We start from the raw sequence: 27,883 nt of genomic DNA on the forward strand, positions 1-27,883 counted from the left end.
AGTTCTGTATTTTGTTTGTTTGATCAGTAATAAGACTCAATTTTTAAATAATCATAATAGCACAGACATAACCAGAAAAACGAGAGTTTTTGAAGTAGTTACATCAGGCAAAACACTTATTCTGATGTTACTTCCACTCCTCAAAATAATTTCACAACTCCTTTACAGATTTGGCCTTAGAGTCAGTTTTTGGGTTAAACAATAAAATGAGCATCTCATCATTTAAAAGTCACAATTCTTATCATTTTAGGCAAAAACAATAGGATCCAAATTTATTAACCATGAATGTTTTTCCATTTATAAAATTTCAGTCCATATTTTAGAGATTTCTATTTACCACATTTGAAGATATCTTAAATGAGGATTTTCCCTTTAAATGCCCTAATTTTTCTTCAGGTGATTAAACAGAAACGGTTTTCTCCTGAAGTAGAATCTTTAGACCCAGGCGAGGGCCCCCTGGTTTGGAGAGGAGTATAAGAAATTTTTCATGCCTTCCTTGAGTGTCTGGGTCCAGCTATCCCCACTGCAGTCTGGGCAGGGTGCCCTGAGCACCTACTAGGACTGCATGTACCACTCTTTGTCTCTCCCCTTGGGAGCTCTCTCCAACTCCCCATCCCCAATCTTTCCCCATGCTCTCTGGGACATCCAGATGCTCAGGAGATCAGGGGATGGGCAGCCATGGGGTGGTGACTGGCCTGGAGTATTCGGGCTCCACATGGACAATCCTGGGAAACATGATGTGGGATTGGGACACCAAGATGGTGTGGACACTCTGATTTTGGGTAACACTCAATCACTGTGTAGGTAGGGCCAAGTCAGTGCTTTGGGCTGAGGCTGCATGTGTGGGCAGGTGTTCAGGCCTTCCCACATGGTTTTCTGCCCATGCTGCCCACAGCGGCATAGCGCTGAGGTCAGCTGCCCCCTCCCCACGTTCTGCCCATGGGCCAGGCCATCCTTTCCACTCTGGCAGTGTGTGGACATCCAGGTGTTCTCAACAGTGAAAGAGATCTCAGGCAAGACTTGATTACAGCCTACAAAGTTCAAGAGAAGACCTAGAACATGTTGTTCTAGGTTCATACAATAGCATCATAGAATTTCCAATGGAAAAATTAACATGAATAAGTAAATTATCTTTTGCATTTTCCTGCACATTCTGCATAAGAACTGCCCTTGGGATTATCATCAGCAAAGACAGTGATGATGTTTGAGAGAGTCAGAGCTGCACAATGGAGTGCGAGTGGGCATCATGGCGTCATGAGTAACAATGTAACCAGCGTAAAATAAAGGCTATTAGGGAACCATAAAGGCAAGAAGATATGTATTGTTTTAATACAAACATGTCCTGTGAGCCATGAGATGAGTAACAGGAGTGCAGCCACCTTTGTCTTAGGGGAGAGATATGAAATAGCAAGAAATAGTGCTCTTGACAAGAAAGAACATGAAGAGATGGTCCTAAGACTTGAATGGTACGAGATGGTGCCTGGAGACTACGAAGACTCTTCATCTGCCCTGATTAGATGATAAACAAATATGTAGACACCTTTCTGTATGCATTATTTTACATCTGCAGCAATAAATCACTATACTTTTCATAAGCCTATGAATTAAAAAATATTTTAATAAAATTATTTTATAGACAAGAAACCTTAAATAATTTGGTTCCACTTCTGCATGCATGCTCCACAGGCAGCCTAGTACTGTAGATAATTAACTATATTGACTCCAGATTCACGTGATGCTGTCATTCATCTATCTAATAAATAATCATTGAGCTCCCACCAAGTGCCAGAAACAGCTTCTTGGAGACAGTGAAAAGAAATATATTTTACAGGAGTACTGTATTAGTCAGGGCTCCCTAGACGGACAGAACTAATAGAATATATGTAAATATGAAAGTGAATTTATTAAGGAGAATTGACTCACACAGTCACAAGGGGAAGTCCCATGACAGGCCCTCTGCAAGTTGAGGAGCAAGGAAGTGGCTCAGTCCAAGTCCCCAAACCTGAAAAGTAGGGAAGCCTACAGAGCAGCCTTCAGCCTGTGGCCGAAGGCCCAAGAGCCCCTGACAAACCACTGGTGTAAGCCCAAGTGTCCAAAAGCCGAAGAACTTGGAGTCTGATGTTTGAGGGCTGGACGCATTCAGCATGGGAGAAAGATGAAGGCCAGAAGACTCAGCAAGTCAGCTTCTGCAACCTTCTTCTGCTTGCTTTTCTAGCCACACTGGCAGCCAACTGGATGGTGCCCACCACATTGTGAGTGGATTTTCTTGAAGGTGGGTCTTCCACTCCCAGTCCACTGACTCAAATGTTAATCTCTTCTGACAATACCCAGAAACACCCAGATACACCCAGAAATAATATTTTGCATCCTTCAATCCAATCAAGTTGACAATATTAACCATCACAAGTCCACCCCTTGTCAACTTGAACCCATACACATCTCCTGAAATCATACATAATCTCCAAATTAAGACAATAATAAGGTCATAATTACATGTAACATAATACAGCTGTCTTTCATACAACTGGAAGCACACTAATCCTTCACCTAAATGCTATTATGTAAAGTTCTCAACACTTAAATGCTGGTATGAAGTCAATCAATCTTATGTCACTTAATAAAGAAAAAAAGAAAAGAAAATGAAGATATTTTCTTAGTATAAGTGTATACATGCACAAACATGTTCTTAACAAACTAAGAAGGAAATATTTATAACAATTAGAGTCCTCGTTTCTGCACTTGTCACGTGGTCATGGATGGTACTGATACTGATGACTGCCTTCTTCTACTATTCATTCTGTATTCCCTTTGCCTTCAGCAAGCACCTAAACTGGCTGTGGTTTTTTACCTGGTGGAGTGATCCAAACTTTCATTCCTGAAGGGTGTGGGCCATCTGTAGTCCTGCCCGGATTGAGTTGTTGCAATTTCCCATTAACGTTAATCATAGGGCATGGTAATACTAAGAGACACCCTACTGTATTCCACACATACACTTTATTACCTCCATGGTGGAGTAGTAGATTGACTTACTCTTGATAGTCTGGGTCAGTCACCCCAGCCAATGCTGTGACTCCCTCCTTAGCCTGTTGACTTAGAAGTTGGAGGAAATCAATGTGTCCAGGTGGCAATCTTAACTGCCAGTTTAGTGGAATCATTGTTGTGCCTCCTGGTGGCAGCATTCCTCCCTTTGGAACTAAGACCTCTAGGCCAGCAGAATATAATGTCATGGGAACAGGAAGCAAAAATTTTGCTAGTTGGTCACTAGGGATGATAGTGAGTGATGTCACTTCCACTTCTACCCTTTGATTCCTGGACCCATGAATCAGGCTATGGGAGAAACAGTACCATATATTGGACACTAATTCAGAGCATACACAGATTTCTGGAGAACTTTGCCACAGCCACGCAAAGTACTATCACCTTGTAGGCATTGTGGTTGTGACTTTAAAAGGCCAAACCATTGTTCTATCAATCCAGCTGCTTCAGGATGATGGGGAACATGGTAAGACCAGTGAATTCCAGGAGCACGAGCCCACTGCTGCACTTCGTTAGCCATAAAGGGAGTGCCTTGGTCAGAAGCAATGCTGTGTGGAATACTGTGACAGTGGATAAGGCATTCTGTGAGTTCACAGATGATAGTCTTGGCAGAAGCATTGCCTGCAGGATAGGCAAACCCATATCCAGAGTACAGGTCTATTCGGGTGAGGACAAAATGCTGCCCATTCTATGATGGATGAGTCCAATATAATCAACCTGCCACCAAGAAACTGGCTGATTTTCCCAAGGAATGGTGCCTTATTGAGGGATCACTGATGGTCTCTGCTGCTGGCAAATTGGGCAGTCAGTGATGGCTGTAGCCAGGTCAGCCTTGGTGAGTGACAGTCCATGTTGCTGAGTCCATGCATAACATCCATCTCTGCCACCGTACCACTTTTTTCACGGGCACATTGGGCAATGATAGGGGTGGCTGGGGAGAGAGGCTGAGTAGTGTCCACAGAGCAAGTCATCCCATCCGTTTGATTATTAAAATCCTCCTCTGCTGAAGTCACCCTTTCGTGAGCATTCATGTGAATTACAAATTTCTTCACAGTTTTTGACCACTCAGAGAGGTCCAGTCACATATCTCTTCCCCAAATTTCCTTTTCACCAATTTTCCAATCATACTCCTTCCAAGTCCCTGACCATTCAGCCAAACCATTGGCTACAGCCCATGAATCAGTATATAATCATCTGGCCATTTCTCCTTCCAAACAAAGTGCACAACCAGGTGCACTGCTCAGAGTTCTGCCTACTGGGAAGATTTCCCTTCACCACTGTCCTTCAGGGATGCCCTAGAAAGAAGCTGAAGTGCTACAGCCGTCCACTTTTGGGTGGTGCCTGCATTTCATGCAGCACCATCTGTAAAACAGGCCCTAGTCTTCTCTTCTGTTCAACTAAGCATAGGGAACTCCCCATGAGGCCTTTGGTGCAGACAATGGGAGAGAAGGCAGGGTGGCAGGAATGGAGACCATGGGCATTTGAACCACGTCTTCAGGTAACTTTCTTGTGCCTTCAGGACCTGCTTGAGCCCCATCACATATATACCACTTCCATTTGATGATGGAATGCTGCTGTGCATGACCCATTCTATGGCTATATGGTTCAGAAAGCACCCAGTTCATGATAGGCAGATCAGGTAACATGGTAACTTGGTGACCCAAAGTCAAACATTCAGTTTCTACCAAAGCCCAGTAACAAGCCAAGAACTGTCTCTCAAAAGGAGAGTAGTTATCTGAAAAAGATGGCAGGGCCTTGCTCCAAAATCCTAGAGGCCTCTGCTGTGATTCACCTATGGGGGCCTGCCAAAGGCTCCAAAGAGCATCCCTATCTGCCACTGACACCTCCAGCACCATTGAATCTGTTGGATCATATGACCCAAGTGGCAGAGAAGTTTGCACAGCAGCGTGGACCTGTTGCATTGCCTTCTCCTGTTCTGGACCCCACTCAAAACCAGCAGCCTTTCAGGTCACTTGATAAATGAGCCAGAGTAACACATCCAAATGAGGAATGTGTTGCCTCCAAAATCCAAATAGGCCCACTGGGCATTGTGCCTGTTTCTTGGTTGTAGGAGGGGCCAAATGCGGCAACTTATCCTTCACATTAGAAGGAATATCCCTACATGCCCCACATAACTGGACCCCTAGACATTTTACTCAGGTAGAAGTTCCCTGAATTTTAGTTGAATTTATTTCCATCCCCTGGCACACAAATGTGTCACCAATAAGTCCAGTGTGTTTGCTACTTCTTACTCACTGGGTCCAATCAGCATAATATCATCAAGGTAATGGACTAGTGTGATTGTGGAAGGGAAAAGTGATCAAGATCTCTGTGGACAAGAGTATGACACAAAGCCTGAGAGTTGATCTACCCCTAAGGTAGGAGAGTAAATGTATATTACTGACCTTGCCAGCTGAAGGCAAATTGCTTCTGGTGGATCTTATGGACAGGAATGGAGAAAAAGCATTTGCCAAATCAATGGCTGCATACCAGGTGCCAGGAGACATGTTAATTTGCTCAAGCCATGAAACTACATCTGGTAGAGTAGCAACAATTGGAGTCACCACTTGGTTAAGCTTATGATAATCCACTGTCATTCTGTAAGATCTGTCTGTCTTCTGCCCCAACCAAATAGTAGAGCTGAGTGGGGATGTGGTGGGAATCACCACCCATGCATCTTTCAAGTCCTTGATGGTGGCACTAATCTGTGCAATCCCTCCAGGGATGTGATATGGTTTTTGATTTACTATTTTTCTAGGTAGGAGCAGCTCTAATGGCTTCCATTTGGTCTTTCCTACCATAATAGCCCTCACCCTACTGGTCAGGGAGCCAATGTGGGAGTTCTGCCAGCTGCTAAGTATGCTTATGCCAATTATGCATTCTGGCACTGGGGAAATGACCACAGGATGAGTCCAGGACCCACTGGACCCACTGTAAGACAGACCTCTGCCGAAACTCCATTAATTACCTGATCTCAGAGAGTGCAGTACTTCTATAAAGATACTTGAAAATGTGGAAGCCAACTTTGGAACCAGGTAAGAGGCAGAGATTGAAACAGGTTGGAGGGCTCAGAAAAAGACAGAAAGATGGGGAAAGTTTGAAACTTCCTAGAGACTTGTTAAATGTCTTTGACCAAAATGCTGATAGTGATGTGGACAATGAAGCCCAGGCTGAAGTGGTCTCAGATGGAGATGAGGAACTTCTTGGGAACTGGAGCAAAGATCACTCTTGCTATGCTTTAGCAAAGAGACTGTCAGAATTTTGCCCCAACCCTAGAGATCTGTGGAACTTTGAACTTGAGGGAGATGATCTAAAATTGGAATTTATGTTTCAAAGTAGAGCATAAAAGTTTGGAAAATTTGCAGCCTGATTATGTGATAGAAAAGAAAAACCAATTTTCTGGGGAGGAATTCAAGCTGGCTGCAGAAATTTGCCTAAGTAACCAGGAACCAAATGTTAATCACCAAGACAATGGGGAAAATGCCTCAAGGGCATGTCAGAGATCTTGGCAGCAGCCCCTCCCATCGCAGGGGGGAGGCCTAGGTGGAAAAAATGCTCTGTGCAGCCTCAGGACATGGAGCCCTGCATCCCAGCTGCTTCAGCTCCAGCTATGGCTAAAAGGGGCCAAGGTACAACTCGAGCTGCTGTTGGTGCAAGTCCCAAACCTTGGCAGCTTCCACGTGGTGTTGGGCATGTGGATGTACAGAAGTCAAGAACTGAGGTTGGGGAACCTCCACCTAGATTTCAAAGAATGTATGGAAATGCCTGTATGTCCAGGCAGAAGTCTGCTGCAGGGGCACAGCCTTCATGGAGAACCTCTGCTAGGGCAGTGCAGAAAGGAAATGTGGGTTGGAGCCCCAGCATAGAGTCCTCACTGGGCCATTGCCTAGTGGAGCTGTGAGAAGAGGGCCACTGTTTTTCAGACCCCAGGATGGTAGATACACCAACAGCTTGCACCAAGTTCCAGAAAAGCCACAGGCACTGAATGCCAGCCTGTGAAAGCAGCCAGGAGGGGAACTGTATTCTGCAAAGCCACAGGGGCAGAGCTGCTTAAGACCATGGGAGCCCTCCTCTCGCATCAGTCTGACCTGGATGTGAGACATAGAGTCAAAGGAGATCATTTTGGAACTTTAAATTTTAATGACTGCTCCACTGGATTTTGAACTTGCATGGGGCCTGTAGCCCCTTTCTTTTGGCCAATTTCTCCCATTTGAAATGGAAGCATTTAAATAATTTCTGTACTTCTAGTATATCTAGAAAGTAATTAACTTGTTTTTGATTTTACAGTTTCATAGTTGGAAGGGATATGTCTCAGATGAGACTTTGGACTTGGACTTTTGAGTTAATTCTGGAATGAGTTAAGGCTTTGGGGGACTGTTGGGAAGGCATGATTGTTTCTGAAATGTGTAATATAATGGCCATAAGATTTGGGAGGTGGCTCTGTGTTCCCACCCAAATCTCATCTTGAATTGTAATCCCCAGGTGTTGAGGGAGGGACCTGGTGGGAAGTGACTGGACCATGGGGGCAGTTTCCTCTATGCTGTTCTTGTGATAGTGAGGGAGTTCTCAGGAGATCTGATGGTTTTATAAATGACAGTTTCCCCTGGGCTTTTCACTTTCTGTCTCACCTGCCACCATGTAAGATGTGCCTGCTTCACCTTCCACCATGTGAAAGTTTCCTGAGGCCATCCCAGCAATGCAGAACTGTGAGTCAATTAAATGTCTTTCCTTATAAATTACCTATTGTCAGGTATTCCTTTATAGCAGTATTAAAATGGACTAATGAAAACATGTTTGCTGAAGAAGTGGCATTTGAATGGAGGTCTCAATGACGTAAAGAGTTAACTCTGCAAGGACCTGGGGAGAATGCATTTTAGGCAGAGCAGCAGAAAGTACAAAGCCCCAGAAGTTGGAGCAATATGGCAGTGTGGCTAGATATGAGTTATTCTGTCCTTTGAGCATCAGCAGGTCACATTGAGCTGGTACACCATGGTGAATGATAAACTTTTCTTTCTGAGTAAGATGTAAAACCATTGAAATATTTTGAACAGAATATTTTTATAATCCAATTTATATTTTCAAATAATAACTAGGTCTTAAATAGAAATATTGTGTCATAGGGCAAAAGTGGGAACAGAGAGACCAGTTGCAGACTTGTTGCAACAGTTAAGGTGATACACTGATGTTGACTTTAAATAGAATGGTAACTCCTTAGTGATCGTAAGTAGAGATGTCAGGACCTATTCATATACTGGATGTGGGATGTGGGATATGTGAGGGAAAATTTAAGAAAGAAACAAGAATGTCTTCCAGCATTCTCTCAAGAGGGACTGAATAAATGGAATGCCATATTCTTAGAAGCTTAAAACTGGGTAAAAGAGGGAGCAGGCTTTCACTTGTTTGTTTGTTTGTTTGTTTGGAGGGTAAATATACTCAGCAGTACTGCCTTGGAGATGCTAAGTTTAACCAGCCTGTTAAATAAGAAGTATGTAGTTGCATTTTAAAGTCTGGAGTTAGCCTCAAGATCATATTGTGGGCAAATGTTTGAGTATCAGCAGCAAATAGATGGGCTTAAAAACAACAGGATGGTATGAATTCATCTGGGGAGTGAATGTTAAGAAAAGGAAGGGAAACAATAAATGATCCAGAGGGCAATCCAATATTTAAAGGTAAGAAAGTGGGGGATGATTTAGCAATAAAAGCAGAGAATGATTGGCCAGTAATGTGAAGGATCCCAAAGAAGTGTCTTTGGAGTCACTTAAAGAAAAGATTTTAAGATAAAGGGAGCAATCAGTTCTATCAAAAAGTTGCTGAAAGATCAGTAGTGTAAGAATTGACAATGATCATTGAAATTGGCAACATAGAAATTGACAGTGTCCTCGAAAAGAGTGGTGTGCATACCTTGATGGCGAGGAAAGTGTGATTTAAATATATTCACAGTGAATGGAAGTTGAGAAAGGGGCGACAAAACATATATACATACACACACACACATAACTGTATACATATGGTTATGTCATGTATAATGACACTTTTATATAGAAAAAATGACTTGTAGATTAAGCAAAGCAATCAATATAGAAATAAAAAGAATCTAGTAAGTTTATTATGAAATATACATATACCTGCACACGTATATACTTAAACTATGTCTTTAATACATTGCAGAACAATTAAGATACATGATAGGGAAAAATATTCTGTGGGAGTTGTCATGTATTACATCGAAGTGACAAGATAATATGTTTATTTATATATTGAGGTAAAAATGTTTTGACTCTAACATATCCATTCTAAAATTTGGATGACAGTTACCACACTTTCAGGTTGCAGGATTTCAGATTTGAGAAAGATTGCATATAGAAAGTAAAGTGCTACATACTCTTAGATCAGTACAGTGAGTCCTCACTTAACATCATCAATAGGTTATTGAAAACTGGGAGGCCGGGTGCAGTGGCTCAAGTCTGTAATCCCAGCACTTTGGGAGGCCGAGGAGGGCGGATCACGAGGTCAGGAGATCGAGACCACGGTGAAACCCCGTCTCTACTAAAAATACAAAAAAATTAGCCGGCGTGTGGCGGGCGCCTGTAGTCCCAGCTACTCGGGAGGCTGAGGCAGGAGAATGGTTGAACCGGGAGGCGGAGCTTGCAGTGAGCCGAGATGCGCCATTGCACTCCAGCCTGGGGACAGCAGACTCCGTCTCAAAAAAAAAAAAAAAAAAAAAAAAAAAAAAAAAAAAAAAAAAAAAAAAAAAAAAAAAAAAAGTCTCAAAAAAAAAAAAAAAAAAAAAAAAAAAAAAGAGAGACTTAATTCTAACCCCAGGCAGGAACTAGAGCAACTGACTTTTTGAATCCTGGTTTTCCAAATAATGCCTGCAGGAACATTCTCTCTCTTTCTCTGTCTCTGTCTTTTTCCAGAAACACAACTCCACATCCGGGAGGACGGACCACACAATGGAGAATCAGGAGTCACTGTTAGTCATGTATCCTCCAACACCATAGTCATGCAGGTCATAGAAAAAAAAAAAAAAAAAAAAAAAAAAAAAAAAAAAAAAAATCAAATGTTAGATGGAAAAATGTCCTATCCTACAACAAGGGCTGAGATAGGAGGAGATGAGTGTGCTGTCCTATCCTGTGCTACTCTCTAGTAAATGTGTTTCCTCTGAGAACAAAAGCACGTAGTATCTTAAATGCAGTTTGTGTGTGTGTGTGTGTGTGTGTGTGTGTGTGGTGTGTGTGTGTGTGTGTTTGTGTGTGGTTTTAAGGAGCAGAGAGTCTCATAGGCAAAGAAGGAAAGAGAAGGCAGAAGAAAAAGGCTCCCCCATACAGAGTCAGAGCTCCAAAGCCAAAAGAGGAGGTCCCCAAGTGTGGTGGACACTAGCCAGGTGTATATTGCAGAGGCTGCAGGAGGCATGGTCTGATTTGCATAGGGCTAAGGGGATTGGTTGGACCAGGCATGTCATTCACATAGCCGCAAAAAAGTTGGCCCTCTCACCCTAGCCTTTTAATTTGCAAATACAGGGCGCCATGATGTTCTAAACACGTGGGGATATGTGGGAGTGGCCATGTTGCCAGGAACATGTGGGGGAAAGGGCAAGAAGGCCAGGAATAGCCATGCTATTGGCTTGTATTTGCATATCAAAGGTTGCCTGCCCCACCACACAGGTTGGCTAGAAGTAGGGAACAGAGTGGTTTGCTGCTGAATCATTCACATCTTTCTAAATCAACTCTAGGATGTAAAGTGTGCTAAGGAGTGAGAGGCATCTAGGCTAAGTTTTCACACACTTGGAAAGTCAGTGTACACCACAGATCATGTGATCCGTGGGACACTAGATGTAGTACAGGACTTGTTATTCAGAATGGCCACTCTATAAATTTTGACACTTTAAACAATTCACTGAGTTTCTCTTATGACTCCTCTGCCATCTCTAGGAAGACACCTTATTTTGTTTGTATCTTATTGTCTCTGAGCCAAGATCCAGTCCTTATAATGGTTTCTTATATGATCCCTCTGGCATTGCTAGGAAGACACTATATTTTCATTGTATCTTACTCCCTCTAAACCAAAATCCAGTCCTTATCATGAAAGAGAAACAAAATGCAATGATGAAATAAAAATACACATCTTCACAGAAGAAGGCATCATATTGAAAACAAAAACAATTGTTAATTCTCTCTAGCACAGAATTACTAGAATTAACATTTGGGACACAGACAACGTATGTGAATGTGAAGATGAAAATCCCAGTGTCAGCTCTAGTGCCTTTTCTCTGGCCTGGGTAGGCATGTGGCATCAGTGAATAACCTGCAGGTAGCTGCAGGGAGCTTAGAAAGGAGGTCTTGGATGAAAATATAAATCAGTGACTCATCAGTATATAGGTGTTATTTAAGAACAGGAGGTTATATGTTTAGTATGCTAAGTGAAATAAGCCAGGCACAGAGAGAAATGTACTGCATAATCTCACTTATTTATGGAATCTAAAAAAAGCTAAGCTTATAAGAGTAGAAAAGAATCATAGATGCGAGAGTGACAGGGCTGGCCAGGAAGGGAGGCATGCTGGTGACACGGTACAAAGTTTTAGCTAGACAGGAGGAGCAGCTGTAGTGATCTATTTCAATAATTTAATAATAAAGCACTGTATATTACAAAACTACTAAAATAATAGATTTGCATTGTTCTCACCACAAGGAAATAAGTAGGCGAGGTGATAGAAATGTTAATTAGCTTGATTTAATCATTCTGCAATGACACACATATCTGAACATCACACTGTACCCCATAAAAATATATATAATTATTATTTATCAGCTAAAATTAAATTTAAAATATACTTTAAAAATGGGAGGTCATAATTGACAAAGGAAGTACCTACAAAATAAAAATAAGCATCCAAAAACTAGGAAAAAAATTAAGAGAGATGCTATCAAGAAAGCCAAAGTGAGAATGTGTCAAGAATACAAGTCCTCTATACTCTATGGAAACAAGAAAGATGGGAGCTCTTCACTTTAGCATAAGGGGAAGAAACTGAAGGTCATATTCTCTTCCCAAAGCTGGAGGCTGCTGTAGAGCTCCCTCACTGGTCCGTGCTGAAAAAAAGCTATAGGCTTTATGCAGCTGCCCTCTAGGGAGGCTGCATGGCACAGATACTCTGTCACAGATAGGACAGAGACCACTGGCTTGCTATCAGATCTGCACTATCCTCAACATAACCATTTAGCAAAAGTTTCAAGACACCCATAAAAAAATTGCTTCCAAGATAAAGTGGAGACATCTATAAAGCAACCAAAATAAAAGAGAAATACAGGAAAAGAGTTATAAACTAAGTGAGACAACAAAAATAAAACAAATAATAATGCTCACTCAGGTTGCATCTTGAAATTTTGAAAATATTTAGAGAATATTAACCCTAAAAGTAAAAATGAATAGTACCCACAAAAATAAGATGAATGTACTCCATATCCAATGAAAATAATAGAAAAAAACTGAGACAACTTGAAAATAAACATATTCAAGAGTCTCAAAGAGATAAAGGCAAATAATCTATAAAAAACGAAATATGAAATTATGCAACAGGAAAAACAAGAATAAATGGATATTAAAATGTTTTGTTAATTTAGGTAAATTATAATGACAGAATTATTTTTTTTAAAAATTGTCACAATAAACTGCATGCAGGATTGGAAACAGTTGCCTGCAGGAGTGAGTGCCTAGCATCACAGTATGGCAAGGGTGTAGTTAATAAGAAATTTAAAAGATAATGCTAACAGACTACTTCTAGAAAGAGAGAAGGGTTGCCAAGGACAAGGCTTGATATATTGAAGACTAGTGCAAGCAAATAATAAATACACATACCTGTAAATTAATTTAACTAGTCACTGTAAAAACTTGACTAAAGTTTTGTGTTTAAAAGGCAACAACCCTCTTGACAATAATAACTAAGAAAATAATGGCAGAAAGGATGCCTATAAGAAATTAAATTTTGCAAAGTTTCTTTTACTCAGCAGTAGGAAGGAGTTGCTGAGAATAATTTTAGACTTTGTTAGAAACACTGAAAAATTAATTAAATGTGTTAAAACTTTAAAGGTAATGAAAATAATTTAAGATTTCTTTATACCTTTCAAATAATGAGAGAAAAATGTAAAGAAAATATAAGCACTTCATCAGTGCAACCTGAACCAAGAGAAGTAGAAAAGAAGTCAAGAAACATGAAGACTAAGAAACACAGACTATTACATATGAAATAAATGCAAATACAGGGGTAAATATATATATAGCAATCTCTTCCATTAAAACAGCTAGATTGCATAAAAAAATTAAAATGTAGCTGAACAATGTTTATGTAGACATAGCTAATAAACAATATTTAACATTTAGATATTAAAGATTGAAAAGTATAAGTTTGAAAAACACTATGGTCATTAGCTTTAGGACAGTTTGGCTAAGGCAAAGTGCCCAGATAATTCTGGATATTTCTGTGATGATGTTTTTGGATGACATTCATATTTAAATCAGGATTCTGAGTAAAGCAGATTATCCTCCATAATGTGGGTGGACTTCAATCAATTGAAGGTCTTAATAGAACACAGTTTAACATATATATGCAGAGAGGGAAAGAGAGAGAGATCAACTGCAGAGAGAGAGAGAGAGAGATCAATTGTCTTGTGCAATTGAGGGAGCTGGTTGAACCATTTGTCTAAGCCTGCTGTCTTCTTGTCTGATGCTTTAAGCCCACAGGGCAGGTAGTTGGAAGGTGTATTAGTGAGGGTTCTCCAGAGGGACAGAACCAAAAGGATATATGTATATATGAAAGGGAGTTTACTGGGGAGAATTGGCTCACACAATTACAAGGCAAAGTCCCATGGTAAGCCATCTGCAAGCTGGGGAAGAGAGAAGCCAAAGTGTGTAGTGGCTCAGTCCAAGTCCCAAAGTCTGAAAACCAGGAAGGCTGACAGTTCAGCCCTCAGTCTGGCCAAAGGCCCGATAGCCCAGAGAAGGCTGCTGGTGCAAGTCCCAGAGTCCCAAGGCTGAAGAACTTGGAGTCTTATGTCCAAGGGCAGGAGGAGCAGATGGAAGTGTCCAGCTCAGGAAGAAGACAGAAGTCAGAAGCCCCAGCAAGCCAAGCTATCCCACCTCCTTCCTGCTGCTTTGCTCCAGCCACTGGTGGCCCATGGGACAGTGCCTATGGACACCGAGGGTGGATCTTTCTCTCCCAGTTCACGCTCATGTGTCAGTCTCCTTTGGCAACACCCTCACAGACATGCCCAGAAACAATGCTTCACCAGCCATCCAGGCATCCCTGAATCTAACCAAGTGGATGCCTACTATTTGTCATCACAGATGGGAAGATGGATGGAATGTGGGGGAGATGATGAACAGGCTGGACCCCATAGCAGGAGCTGGCAGCTCCCACTGGGGACTCAGAACCTTGCCCGTCCCTGTAGCCTCTGACCTGGGTGGTGTGGACAGAAGTCAGGGCACACACACATGTGACCCAGGACTGAGAGGCTGAGGGAAGACCTAGGTCCAGGTAGAGCTGCTGCAGGCCCCACTGCTGTGTCTGTCCTACAGAGTGCACCAGCAGACCAGCTCCAATTCTCCGAGCTTAACCCCGGGATGGGAGGCGTGGGATGTCTCAAACAAAAAGACAAAAATCTTCCAAGATTAGGTTCCTTTCCTCTGAGTCCTTTTTGATTCTAGTCCATTCTCCATTCCCTGGCCTGGAATGCTGGTGCAAATCAGGACACTCAGCAGTTTTTTTGAGATCTGAAGACAAAAGTATCAGGCTTACAATCAGTTCTTCCTAACATCTTTGCGAAGATGCACCAGAGCTACTGTATCTACTTCTGGACATTTTACTTTATTATGAGTATAAATCCCCACTGGTATACCTAAAATATTCATTCTCTTCTTGTTAGTTCTACTGCTACAGTGAATTACAAAGCCAGGCCATCAGCTCAGATGGAGTATGGAGTATGGAGGATAGTTATGTGTGATGTATATACACACGAACATATATGTATACATACATACATGTATGCACAAATATTCTTATATCTATAATATACATTATACCAAAATATATGCGATATTTTATATATCAAAATACCACTCAATCTAAAGACATATATGTATGGCAATATATAAAAGAGCTATACATATGTGCATACATTTGTGCATAACATAGCTTACCACTCAAGAAAAAGAAAACATATATACATATATATTTTTATTTTTTTATTTTTTTGAGACAAAGTCTCACACTGTCGCCTGGGCTGGAGTGCAGTGGCGTAATCTTGGCTCACTGTAACCTCCACCTCTGGGGCTCAAGAGATTCTCCTGCCTCAGCCTCCGATGTAGCTGGGATGACAGGCACCTGCCACCATGCCCGGCTATTTTTTTGTATTTTTAGTACGGAGGGGGTTTCACGGTGTTGGACAGGCTGGTCTTGAACTCCTGACCTAGTGATTCACCCGCTTCAGCCTCCCAAAGTGCTGGGATTACAGGCATGAGCCACCGTGCCCAGCCAGAAAAAGAGAATATATATTTTATTGTGATGTAACTGCACCATTCATGGACACTAATCAATATTAGATTAAAAAGTAACTACTCACCACTTTCAGAAACTACTTAAAATACAGAACTATACTTTGAGATCTCAATGCAGTTATGTTAAAATTAACAACAAAATACGCTGTTAAGAAAGACATAAACTACAACTAACCAATAAATGGGGGTTGGTGTAGCTTGACTGCAAAATTGTGGTGGTGGTTTCATGATTAGACATTTACTCACTGAGTTATGGCCTATAAAGGATAAATTGTATTCCAGGTAAATCATACTGAAAACTGACTAAACAAATTCTCATGTTCAAAAACCTAAAAAGAAGGCCTTAGTAATAAACTGGGTAAAAAGAGAGATATGAAATTATAAAATATTTATAACTGCACAATAAATAAAGTAATATATGTCAAGGCTTGTGAGATAATATTAAAATACTAATAAAAATTTGTTTATCTCCTTGTGCATGATATGATCATTTATGCAGAAAATTCCAGAGAAGAGTAGCCATAAAACTGGAAGGCAGAGAGTTTGTTGGATACAAACTTGTTGAATGCAGGATGAACATAAACTCACAATAATAAGAAAATATGATAGGAAGATTTTAAAACGGGCAAGAATAGCTAATAAAAATTTTAAAAACTGAATAGCATGGTGCAATCTTTCTTTTTCAGTATCAAAACTTATTATAAGTGAAACAGTGTGTATTGGGTCAGGGTGGACTCATGAATCAGTGGAACCTATTAAAGCATCTAGAAGCAGACCCACACCTAGAAAACACTTGGTATGTGAGTGAGACCACCTTGCAAATCACTGGGAAATTAAGGGCAATTTAACAATGGCTGTCAACTGAGTATCCATATGACAAACAAACAAACAAACAATTTTCATCTTTAACTTTCCTCCTGTAAAATAACTTTAAATAATTCAAATCTAAGAAAAATTTAACAAAAAAGTTTTAATGTATTGTAAAATATTACCAAATGTGACTATATAAGAATGTAAAGCATATATCTGAAAAAAGACACAGTTTAATTTTAAAAGCAAGGATTCAGACAACAAGAAGATATTTCAAGGCATATAGTCAATAAAGCATTAGTTCCCAGATTGTGTAAATCGATCCTAGATTTAGACAAAGGCACACAATCTAACAAGTGGCAAAGTTGGTGCAAAAGTAATTTACAGAAGATCAAGCCCAAATCATCAATGTATGGAAACATTTCAAAAGTCTGACTGTAACATGTATTGTTGCTCTGATGGAGGAAAGTGAGCCTTCACAGAGCTGGTGGTAATCGAAATTGATACAACCAACTTAGAGAGCAATTTGACAACATCTTCTTAAATTGATAATAAGCATATTGAATAAGCAAGTTATTCATATCCTTGGTATTTAAGGGGAACTTGTCACATATGACTTTGGGACAGGCAGGCACACTTTAATTATAGCAAGATTTGGAGTAAAGAAAAACAGAACCGACCTTACTTTTCATTGAAAGAAATAACCAAAACATAATCACCTCTTTCAATGAAATAGTTTAGTGTCTTAAATGAATGATGCAACTCTAACTCTACATAGGTTAGATAGTGTTGTATGTAGCAACTCTACATAGTTTTGCTTCTGCAATTCCTTTGATTTAAATCCCCAAAGCTTAAGATGTATACTGTGTAGTGCATTACTATACGCTATGTATAGATCCAATAAAATGCAGTGAAAATATAAAAATAAAGGTTAGACTAAAATTTCAAAATATAGCTAACTTTAGAGAGGGACCAGAGCAGGTAGTGGATCCCAGAAGGGTGCACTTGCATTTCTAATAATAAACATTTATTTCCTTTTTAAAAATAAAATCTGAAGCAATTATTTGCAAAATATTAACAATTATGAAATCTTAGTAGTGACAACATAGCTAGTAGTTATACAGTCACCTGGACTTTTCTATGTGAGTGAAATATTTCATATTTCAGAATGACGAAAAATGGTAAGATCATGTAGACTGTTGGATTAGAAAGTACTTGACTTAGGTAGAGATGGAATTTATTTTTATTGTTAAGGAGAATGTGAACTAAGGGGTTGAAGTGTTGCTTTTGCAATTCCTTTGATTTAAAGATAGGGAGTTGTGGAGCACTGTTTAGATTCTGGTGAGAACTAGTCAGTAGAGAGAAAGAGTGAAATAGGCTGAACTTTCCAACAAGCTGGATGCCCATAGAACTGAAGCTTGAAGAACTTACATTTGCACAATGAGAAGCACCTGCTACCTGTAGACCAATTATTCTTCCTTGTCCTTCCTGTTTTCCTTCCTGGCAACATAAACCCTTCACTTACTAGGGAGAAGGAGTAGATTTAAGATTTGTCTCCTGTCTCTCTAGCTGACACCACACATAATAAAGCCTTCTTTTCTGGCAATACTTGTTGTCTCAGTGATTGGCCTTTTGTGTGGTGAGCACAGAACCTAAGCTGAATTCCTGGTGTTACATGACAAGAAATTGAAAGTGCGTTTGTGTGTGTGGTGGGGGGGGTGGTGGTGGGGAGAGGTGGACCATCACCCAGAACAACGTCCATTTGGGTTATAGGAAAGATGGTGCCCAAAAAGCAGCAGGCTGGTTCCCAATAGGAGGATCTTCTCTTCCAGGATATCAATTCTTAAGGAGGACAAGCATAGAGGCATATACATTTATGCATGGTGGGCAGAAAATGAGGAAAATCCTGACTTAGAGGTTCTGATTCTATAAAGCATAAGAATTATCTTCTGAAGAAAGGGATGGAGGGTAGTTGTGTTAAATTGTAACATAGTCATTGAAGATTGTGGGAAAATTCATTTACTGGGATAAATTTGTAAGCTTTCCAGGCAACCGTGGGTGCAGATGTGAACTTGTAATCATGCATGTATAATCCTACCATGTTTCCATTATTTATTCATTTGTTTATTTTCTAGGAGTGATAGGCAAACAGGAAGCAAGGAGGCCACAGTGTGAAACGTATATGAATTATTACAGGGTTTTTATTCTCCATAGTAAAGTATATGTGTGAATGCTCCTTTGTTGTAAATGCTTTCCTATGTGTTTTCTAACTGGGCTCCTTATTTAAGGCAATAAATGCAATTTTTTAATGATTAAATTCAAATACCAGATTTTTAATTTTCTGAATACCCTCCCCTGCTTGAATGTATTGTTTATTCACACACATAATTCATTTAACACAATGTCCCTATTTATCCTTTTGTCACTGTGGGTATCTTAATCTCGTGGACTTAGATGTTAGACTAATTGATTTGTTTTAGCATTGCTCCTACTTTAGCAAATGATTATCCACAATTATAGCAGATTAAGTGAGTGGAGAGTTCAGCTGAGTAACAGGCTTCTCTGCCTTTCATGTTCCATTTTTTAGTAAAATGTGCAGGAAGATTTCTCTCCTCTTGCAGAAGGGATATAGTCCCAGCTGGGCTTTGTGGCAGCTGAACACATAAAACCATTATTGTCTAGGAAAACATTCACATCTACTAGTTCTTGATTAATTGTAAATAAGTGGCTTTTGGAATCTTACAAAAAATACACATTGTTGGAAGTGAATTCAGCCAATGAGATATACTTTTAATTTAAGAGTTTGGATCATAAATGAATGCATTAAACAATGCAGGGAAAAATGTACTTTCTACAAAGTATCCTAGAACCACTACCGAGGACTGAAAATGACTATGTAGCATAGACAAGTCAGTTTCTCCTTTCTAAGCCCCAACTTCCTCACAGTTAGAGAGGGCTAGCTCATGAGGCTACCAATTCGACAGCTTAGAGGTTAGGAGTAAAAGAATTTTTATATATAAATAATTTTTAAAGGGGAAGTTGTTATCCAAGAATAAAAAACATTTTGATTGCAGTTATCGAATGTATATAAAGTAGTATACTTTACTGCTGAGGATTGGAGGCAAATCCTCTTGAACAGTCTAAATAACTCCCACATTTGTAAAATATAACATCACAGAAGACATACAGGAAATGAAGCAAAATGTTAAATGTGGTAAGCTTAGGTGGCACAGTTATTGGTGAATTTTATTTTCATCATTTTTTGCTAAATTTTCCATAGTTAACATGTAGTACTTTTATAAAGAAAAAGCAAATTTACCAAAAAAAAGATTGCAACATTGAAGAGTCTAAATTAGTTTTACCTAAAAGAAATTCATAAGATTGGATCATCATTGCATAGATGATCTGAGACATATTTGGACAGTACAATTAATTTTAATACAAGAAGTGTGCCATCATCTTCTCAAAGCACAGTGCCAGACAACAGGCTTTCAAGAGAGGATGAAGGCTTATTTCCTGCCTTCCCAAAGTGTATTTTCTCTGTGCACATTCTGTTTTAAGTGATTCCATTTACTAAATATCATATTCATGGTAAAACAAATCATCAGTATCCTAACAGCTACAAACATGTAAATGTCTGCAATGTAACAGATGCCTACCAGCAGTGACCATATGGAGCTTGAAAACCAAGCCATTTTTTTTTCTTTTAAAGAGGACTTTCAAGGTTGTGAACCCAGATTTATCAATAATGACCCTTATTCTATATTTAGGGAAAATTTGTGAACAAACAGCTGCACTGATGAAGCTCCTAACAATCCATGAGGGTATTCAGATATTTCTTGAAAATTACCCACACTCAGACCCGGGTAAGATGAAACCACATTTTTTTCCAGCTCTAAGGAATACATACTTTAAAACTTTAAAAAAATTACCTTTCAATGAAATGTTGAGAGTTCACTCAGACTCTTCTCTCCTATGCCTTGATGTTATCAAACTTCCATAACTGTGATATAATTATCAAAGGCAGGAAATTAATAAACAGGTGCCTTATTTCTCCCTCTAGAGCTTTTTAAAGGGATTCCCAGTTTTTTGATCCATAGGGTACTGCCTCTGGTGATTCACTGTGTAGGTGGAAAATAACTCAAAGAAAAAGTAACTAATGAATTTCAGATTACAGTCAATGCTTAGAGCTGCTTTCAGCACAGAGGCAATGACCTTCATCTTTGTGAGACAACTAATCCTGCCCTATTGATTCCTCTGACCCTCTTCCTTCATGCTCCAAAGTGAAAATTCTGGTTTCCTTCATTTACTTTCAATCTATTGATGCAGTTGCTCAAGGCTAGACACAGAGAACACAGGTTCAGAATTGCTGATTCAAATCACTTTAAAAAGCAAGTTTATCTCTGAAGATCAGTATTTTTTACAGTTCTATTTTTATAATGTACACTTACTATGTGTGAAAGTCTTACACATCTTAAATGTACAATTTGATTAATTTGGACAAATGCATAGATTAAGTGATTCATTGAAACCAGCCAAATTGTCCGATACAACTGATGTTTAAAATTTCTTTTGAATAAACATAGAAATTGACCATCCCAGTGTTAAAATTTGAAAAAGTTCCATTTGTCTTATCTGAGTTCCTTTCTCAGGGATCCAACCATCAGGGCTCCCAGATAGTATCAAGGATCTGAAACTTACCAGATTACTGAATTTGGACAATGAGATGCCAAACACCTCACAATTCATGATTGCCTAACTGACCACCTGCTCCCTGTTGACCAACTCCTCTTCCTTATCCCTCCCTAACTCCTGTTTAACTGCATGTTGTTGTATTTCTCTCCGGCTATATAATCCCCTGATTTTAGTTGGTCAGGGAGTTAGATAGATACGAGACTGATCTCCCATCTCCTTGGCAGCGGCACCTGATTAAAGCCTTCTCCCCTGGCAATACTCATTATCTCAGTGATTTGCTTTCTGTGTGGCAAGCAGCAGGACCTAGGCCAACCACTGGCATTTTGGTAACACCATAACCCTCTCAAAATACAAATAATCATGAAAATATTTGGTGTGAACATAGGTTTTCATTTTTTTGGGTAAATATGTAAAGATTGCTGAATTGTAAGGTAAGTTTGCAGCTAAATTTATAATAAATTGACAAAATGTTAAAGTGGCTGAATCATTTCACATTCGTACTAGCAATGTATGAGGTTTCAAGTTTGTCCATGTCCTTATGAACACTTGTTTTTTTCTGTCTTTTGTTTTAGCCATCCTATTGTGCATTTATCTTATATAGAAATATTTACCAAACTTCAGGCCACTAAGATTTACTTCTATGTTTTCTTTGAAGAGTTTAATAATTTCACCTATTGCATTTAGGTCTATTATTCATTTTTGTTAATTTTTATGTATGGTATGAGGCAGGATCTAAGTCATAAGTTGGTAAAATTTATCTATACAGGGCTAGATACATATTTTGGATTTTGTGGACTATGCAGTACCACCTCTGCTACTCCAATGTGCAGGTGCAATCTGTATTAGCAGCCAATTATTTTGGTGGGGTTTCCATATAGATTTGGGGCTTCCCCTTGTGACATCATCCTTCCAGGGATTTCTGCCATAATTTCTCTGCCATTCTGGCAGCCTTGATCTTTGTTTGTTGACTTCTCAAGCCAGTAAGCCTGACACTTTTTATTTCCAAATTGTTGATCCAACAGTGAGAACTGGGATGCATAATCTAGTAAATATATGTACAATTATCAGTGCCATTTCTTTAAGTTTCTATTCCGTTGCAATTTTTACATGTGTTTGCAGCTTTCCAGTGTCTTCACATAGTTATTTATTTAGTTTTGAGACATAGCCTTGCTCTGTTGCCCAGGCTGGAGTGCAGTGGCATGATCTTGGCTCACTGCAACCTCCACCTCCCAGGTTCAAGCAATTCTCCTGTCTCGGCCTCCTGAGTAGCTGGGATTATAGGCATATGCCACCATGCCAGGCTAATTTCTGTATTGTTAATAGAGATGGGTTTCACCATGTTGGCCAGGTTGGTCTCAAACTCCTGATCTTAGGTGATCCACCCAACTCAGCCTGCCTCGACCTCCAAAGTTCTAGGATTACAGGCGTGAGCCACCTTGCCTGGCAGTTAGTTTTTAACAGCAGATAACTGTTATTTATTACAGAGAAAGTTGATCCAAGTTAAACTCCACTGTCATTACCAATAGCAGAGCCCCATTCTACCAAAATTGGAAAATTCAGATTCAATTTTTAACTCTTCTATTTTGTATTTTTTTCTGCATAAACATGTGAACCACCTCAATAGACTGTTAGGTCCCATAGGTAGTTATCGAGTTTATACTTCAATCATATCCAGGGCTATCTCTTATATTTCTATGCAATTGTTTATTTATTGACCTGATTCTTCCTGATTTTAGATACCCAACTGAACAATATGTTCTCTGTAATTTATGAGCCAGATACATAAATAGAACAAGCACTCCTAACTGTAAGCAGTATAATAGGAGTGATATTGCTTATTTTACCGCACCTAAATGTAACTTTTATCCTCTACAAGCTGCTCTACACTTTCCAACAGCCATTTCAGGTGTGCAGATCATCCCATACTAACCCCGCTACCCAAGTAGTGTGATTAAGAGATAAAGGAACAACCCCAAGTGAACACACAAAATGCTACATTTTTCATTTTTCTCTGGTTACTAATTACATTCAATCCATGATATTATATAATAGATACATTAATTTCAGATTTTTTATCATATATAATTTACCACAGGTAGAATGAATTTTTAAAAGACCCATAGTTATTGTTATACTAACAGAATTCATGGCTACTCTATACTTTATCAATGTAGCATATTGACCCAAATATAATCCCAAGAATTTAGCAAAGCTCTTATACCTAAAAATACGGTACAGTAAAATTGTCAAGGTGCAATGCATTTGAAATTATTTGGTAGTTCCATAAATCTTCCTTAACCTTACATGGACTTACAACTGAATGTTGAAGTATGAGGCACTAAACTACTCATATAGTCTTTTGTCTTTGGATCTTATTGTATGATAAGAAATTTTAAAAATATATGTCCCCTCTGAACACTGATAGCATCTGAAAGGAGGTTTGACATCAGAGTTGTTTTTTGTTCTTTAACGTAGGCTTAGCTGTTATCCAAACAAAATTTCAGATGCTTTATCTTCTCTGCATTGTGATACTTAGGAACTAGTTAATGAATGTGAAAAAAGACGAGTTCCTCAATAATATCAATAATATCCAGCTCCAGAGAGAATGCATGCCTTCTATCTCCCCATCACATAAGCCATTCTCACAGCCACCTGAACTAGATTTTACGGTGTATAGTTAGTTCAAAGTCTGAGCTTATGTCTTTCCTTTATTTAGTAAAATTAGAGAGTGATTAGATTGTGAAAATTTGTAAACCAGCTGTCAAATTATGTTTATGAATTTTATTTCAGATTTATGAGAGTAGTTAATCTGCTCTGTTTATGAAATGAGGCTTAAAGTATTTCATGTACCTGAAAGCTGAAGCTGGACAGCTACCCTTTCCTACTCACAGAAATATAAAGAAACAGTTGGTTATTTTTAATGGCCCTATTTTCTCCAGTCTACCATAACCAATAACCTTGGTGATCATGTTTATTCTGCAAAAAATAGTTAATAGTACACAGGCTCAGTAGGGAACAAGGTTTAGTCAGGCAAACCCATCTTCTCAGAGGCTCTTAAGTGAATGACTTTTCAAGTATCTCCTTGAATATCCCAAAGGTCAAAGTTTTCTGTGTGTTACCTCTTCTGTTATACTTCTCTTACTAAGAAAGTTTTGTTCAATTTTTAGACCAGTTTTGACCACAGTATAATTGATTAAAAATTTTGAATATACGCTATTCAACGCGATGCTTTGAAATACAGAGATCAATGCTGTTATAACACTTAAATGTAGAATTAGTAATGTAGAATTGTGTCAAAATTGTACATGTATTCATTTTGTAGGGTAATTCTAAATTATTTTTTATATGGAAATGATCCTTATTTTTTGGTCATCTGTGACTTTGCAGCATCTAGAACAAATACATAAATAAAACATGTTCTTTTTCCATTCCAATTTTCTTTGAATTTTCTATTTTTATTATGAACATGTAGTTTGATACTCAATATGAACCTTAATTTGCATTTCCAGAATAGCATGTAGTATTTCTTTGTCTTCTATCTTTTTGCATATATCTAGTGCATCTTCTATATAATATGCTATTTTTTAGGAAGTCATATTTAATTATTTAGTTTTTCTTTTGAGGAGCATTTTAAAATCAATCCCTTCTCCATAACTTAGTCCTTTTCTTTCCTTTTTCCTTCCTTTTCATTCTTTCTTTTTTCTTCATGTTTCAGGCTTTATTTCATTTTAGAAAAAGACAAATTTAAAGTTAATGTAGGAGCCACACCCCAAACCATCTTCATATATAATAAAAATCCTGAAACCTACATTTTTTATAACTTTACAAAGTTACTTTATATATCATGCAATTTTATATTGTGTGTGTTTATGTGTGCAATTATGTGTGTCTCTATATAATACAGTATTATATGTTTTGAAAATTTATACAGATGGTATGATGCAGTACATTGACATTGCATTAGTAGCTGGTAATTTGGTCAAAAACAAAAAAAAAGTTTTTTTAATTTATTCAGAAAGAGTCCTCTAGCTCTTGTTCTCTTATTTTAGATGCCTTTGGCAGAAGTCTTTAAACTATGGTTCAGATATATCTTGAAGAAACATATTTCCAGATCATCAAAATTATTATCATGTTGGTTTTTCTAAAAATAACCATCCTGGGAATAAATTTTTGGTTAAAGTCAAGGTGTTCTTTTGTCAATCATCTTTCGCTTTTTAAATAAAATAATTGCAAATAATTGTATAAAATCACTTTTTGAGTCATTTGGTTTAATTTTTTTCAATAACATTGAAGGAGGAACTAACCAAGCTGTTAGCTATTAGACCACTAAAAGTAATTATTCACAATAAACCACTGTGTCATTTTTGGCATATCTCTAAAAAGGAATTCAAAGAATTGAATGAAACTGCAACGAGAAAACCTCTAACATAAGCATCTCTTTATTTTTGTGAATGTATACAGTGCCTGTAGCCAGAAAAATTATGGCGAACTTTGAATCATTCAAGCAGCAAGTTGTGCTCATTCAGACAAAGAAATATAATTTAAAATAGATCTTGATGTTGCTCATTAAGATATGCAGATTCAGTTAAGTAATATTTCATTTTTATATGTAAGATGTATTACAATTTATAATAGAATTCTACAGGATGCTCAAGTTTTAATACTAATTATAATACATCAACCCACATTATTTCATAACCTAGAAATATATAATCATGGAGAATTTTTAAAAATCAACTTTGATACAAAACTTTGTGGTACAGAAATAATGGAGTGATTAATAAAATAATTTCAAGCATAATGCATATTATGATAAAATTCTGTAAAATAAATGGAATGGAGTCATATTAAAGGAAAAAAGACACAACATAAAATTTCTGATTTTCAAAGAAATGCTTGCACATGATTTGCAGAAGGTAGGAAATCACTTCAGCATTTAGATTCTCTTGGAAAAGAGCAACGTGAAAATTTTTTTTTTCAATGTTTAATCGTGCTGGAAATTTCATCCTCTGTGATACTCTAAACTTATGAAGAAATAATGTAATTTGCCAACAACATCCAAGGTAGTACATTCATTCTCAAAATCCTTCTAATATAAAACATGACACTGAGGAACTCCACTCTTTAGTACTTCTTTGTATGTTTTTAATATATTTTGTTGTGGCAATTTTTTATAGTTCATAATTTTCCTGCATATTGCAAAATTTTTCTCTGTTACATTTCAAATTCTTACGTTGATATTAGTTTCTGAGCTCAATAGTTTTAATTGGTTTACTTGTTTGTTTCTTCATCAAAATCAGGCTCTTATTTTTACCATCTTGATACTTGATAGGTTAAATTTTTCTTCTTTAGCCTTCTTTAAAACTTTTTAACTAGAGTTTGTTCATCCACAAAAATAGTCAAACTGGCTCATAAAATTATAGTTTTTTAAAGCACTCAAAATTTTGATTGAAAAATACCTTGGTGGAAAGAATTTAACTTTTATATATATATATAAATATATATATAAATATATATATATATAGTTTTTCTATCAGGGAACATAATTTACCTCTCCATTTAGTTAAGTGACATTTATATCCTTAAATATATCATACTTTTCTCTAGAGTGTTCTTTAACCTCATTTATTTGATTTATTCCTCAGAATCTCAGCATTAATTAATCTTGCCATATTAATCATTGTTGGTTACAGAATATTGAGTTTTGTTGTTGCTATGCTCGCAGCAACCTTACTTAACTCCTTTGGTAGCTAACAATGTCAGTAACTCAATGTCTGCTCTTAAACTGTTTTTATTTCTGTTCATTACCTTGGGTTTTTTCTACACAAAATTATTTTATTTGCAAAACCATTTAATTATTCGTTTGTTTTTAGGCTTTTCTGTTTTGTCTTTTTGTTGTATTGCATAAGGCCTCTAATTCATTGTTTAACATTTGAGTTGAAAAACCACATCGAGGCCTGCCTTTGTAGTCAATTTTAATGGAACACAGCCACATGCATTTGTTTACATTTTCTATAGCTGATATTAGAAAGGAGCCCCTTTGAGATGCCTAAAACTTTGAAATTTTGAGGAGATGAGAGAAGCAGGGTCAATTCTCTATCTGCAGTTACCACTGCCCAATCCATGCCCCCATCCTCCTTAGGTTTATTTTAACCCTGATGCAGAGAACTGTGGCTTTGCTCCTGTGTCTCTGACTGGATTGGATGCCTGGGATTACGTGTCACTGTGAGGAGGGAGATACAGACACCACAGGAAAGCATGCCACCAGTGGAGCTGTAGAAATCAACAACCTGATTAGAGATGATGAACCTGCATAGACCATGGTAAAAAAAAAAAAATCAGAGTAGGTAGTCACCTCTGACATTTTTTAAAGTGAACAAAAGAGATAATACTGTATCAAAAATAGTACATAGGCCACTTTTATTATTTTCTCAGATTAAAAGAGTAGGAAGGCAGAATGCTTCAGAGGAAATGAAGGATGCAAACACCAAAGCCAGGCGATGCAATATTGTGTAGCTAGGGCTTGGTAAGAACGAAAAGAAATATGGAATGATAATGATTAGCTGAAGATGATTTCACTGATTGAAGAAACACCTGATACTTTTGTACAAAAGTGTGTGCTAACTTATGAATATAGTGATTGAAAAAAGTAATCATAATAGCATACATTCATGAAACTTCTAAATGTCACTGATACAAAGAAAGCTCATAAAACTACCAGAGAGAGAAAATAATACATGTAAAAGGAGAATCAGATTCACAAGAGTATTTTCATATGAAACAAGAAAAATTAAGG

Source organism: Nomascus leucogenys, chromosome 17 (assembly GCF_006542625.1).
Source record: "Nomascus leucogenys isolate Asia chromosome 17, Asia_NLE_v1, whole genome shotgun sequence".
NCBI lineage: Eukaryota > Metazoa > Chordata > Mammalia > Primates > Hylobatidae > Nomascus > Nomascus leucogenys.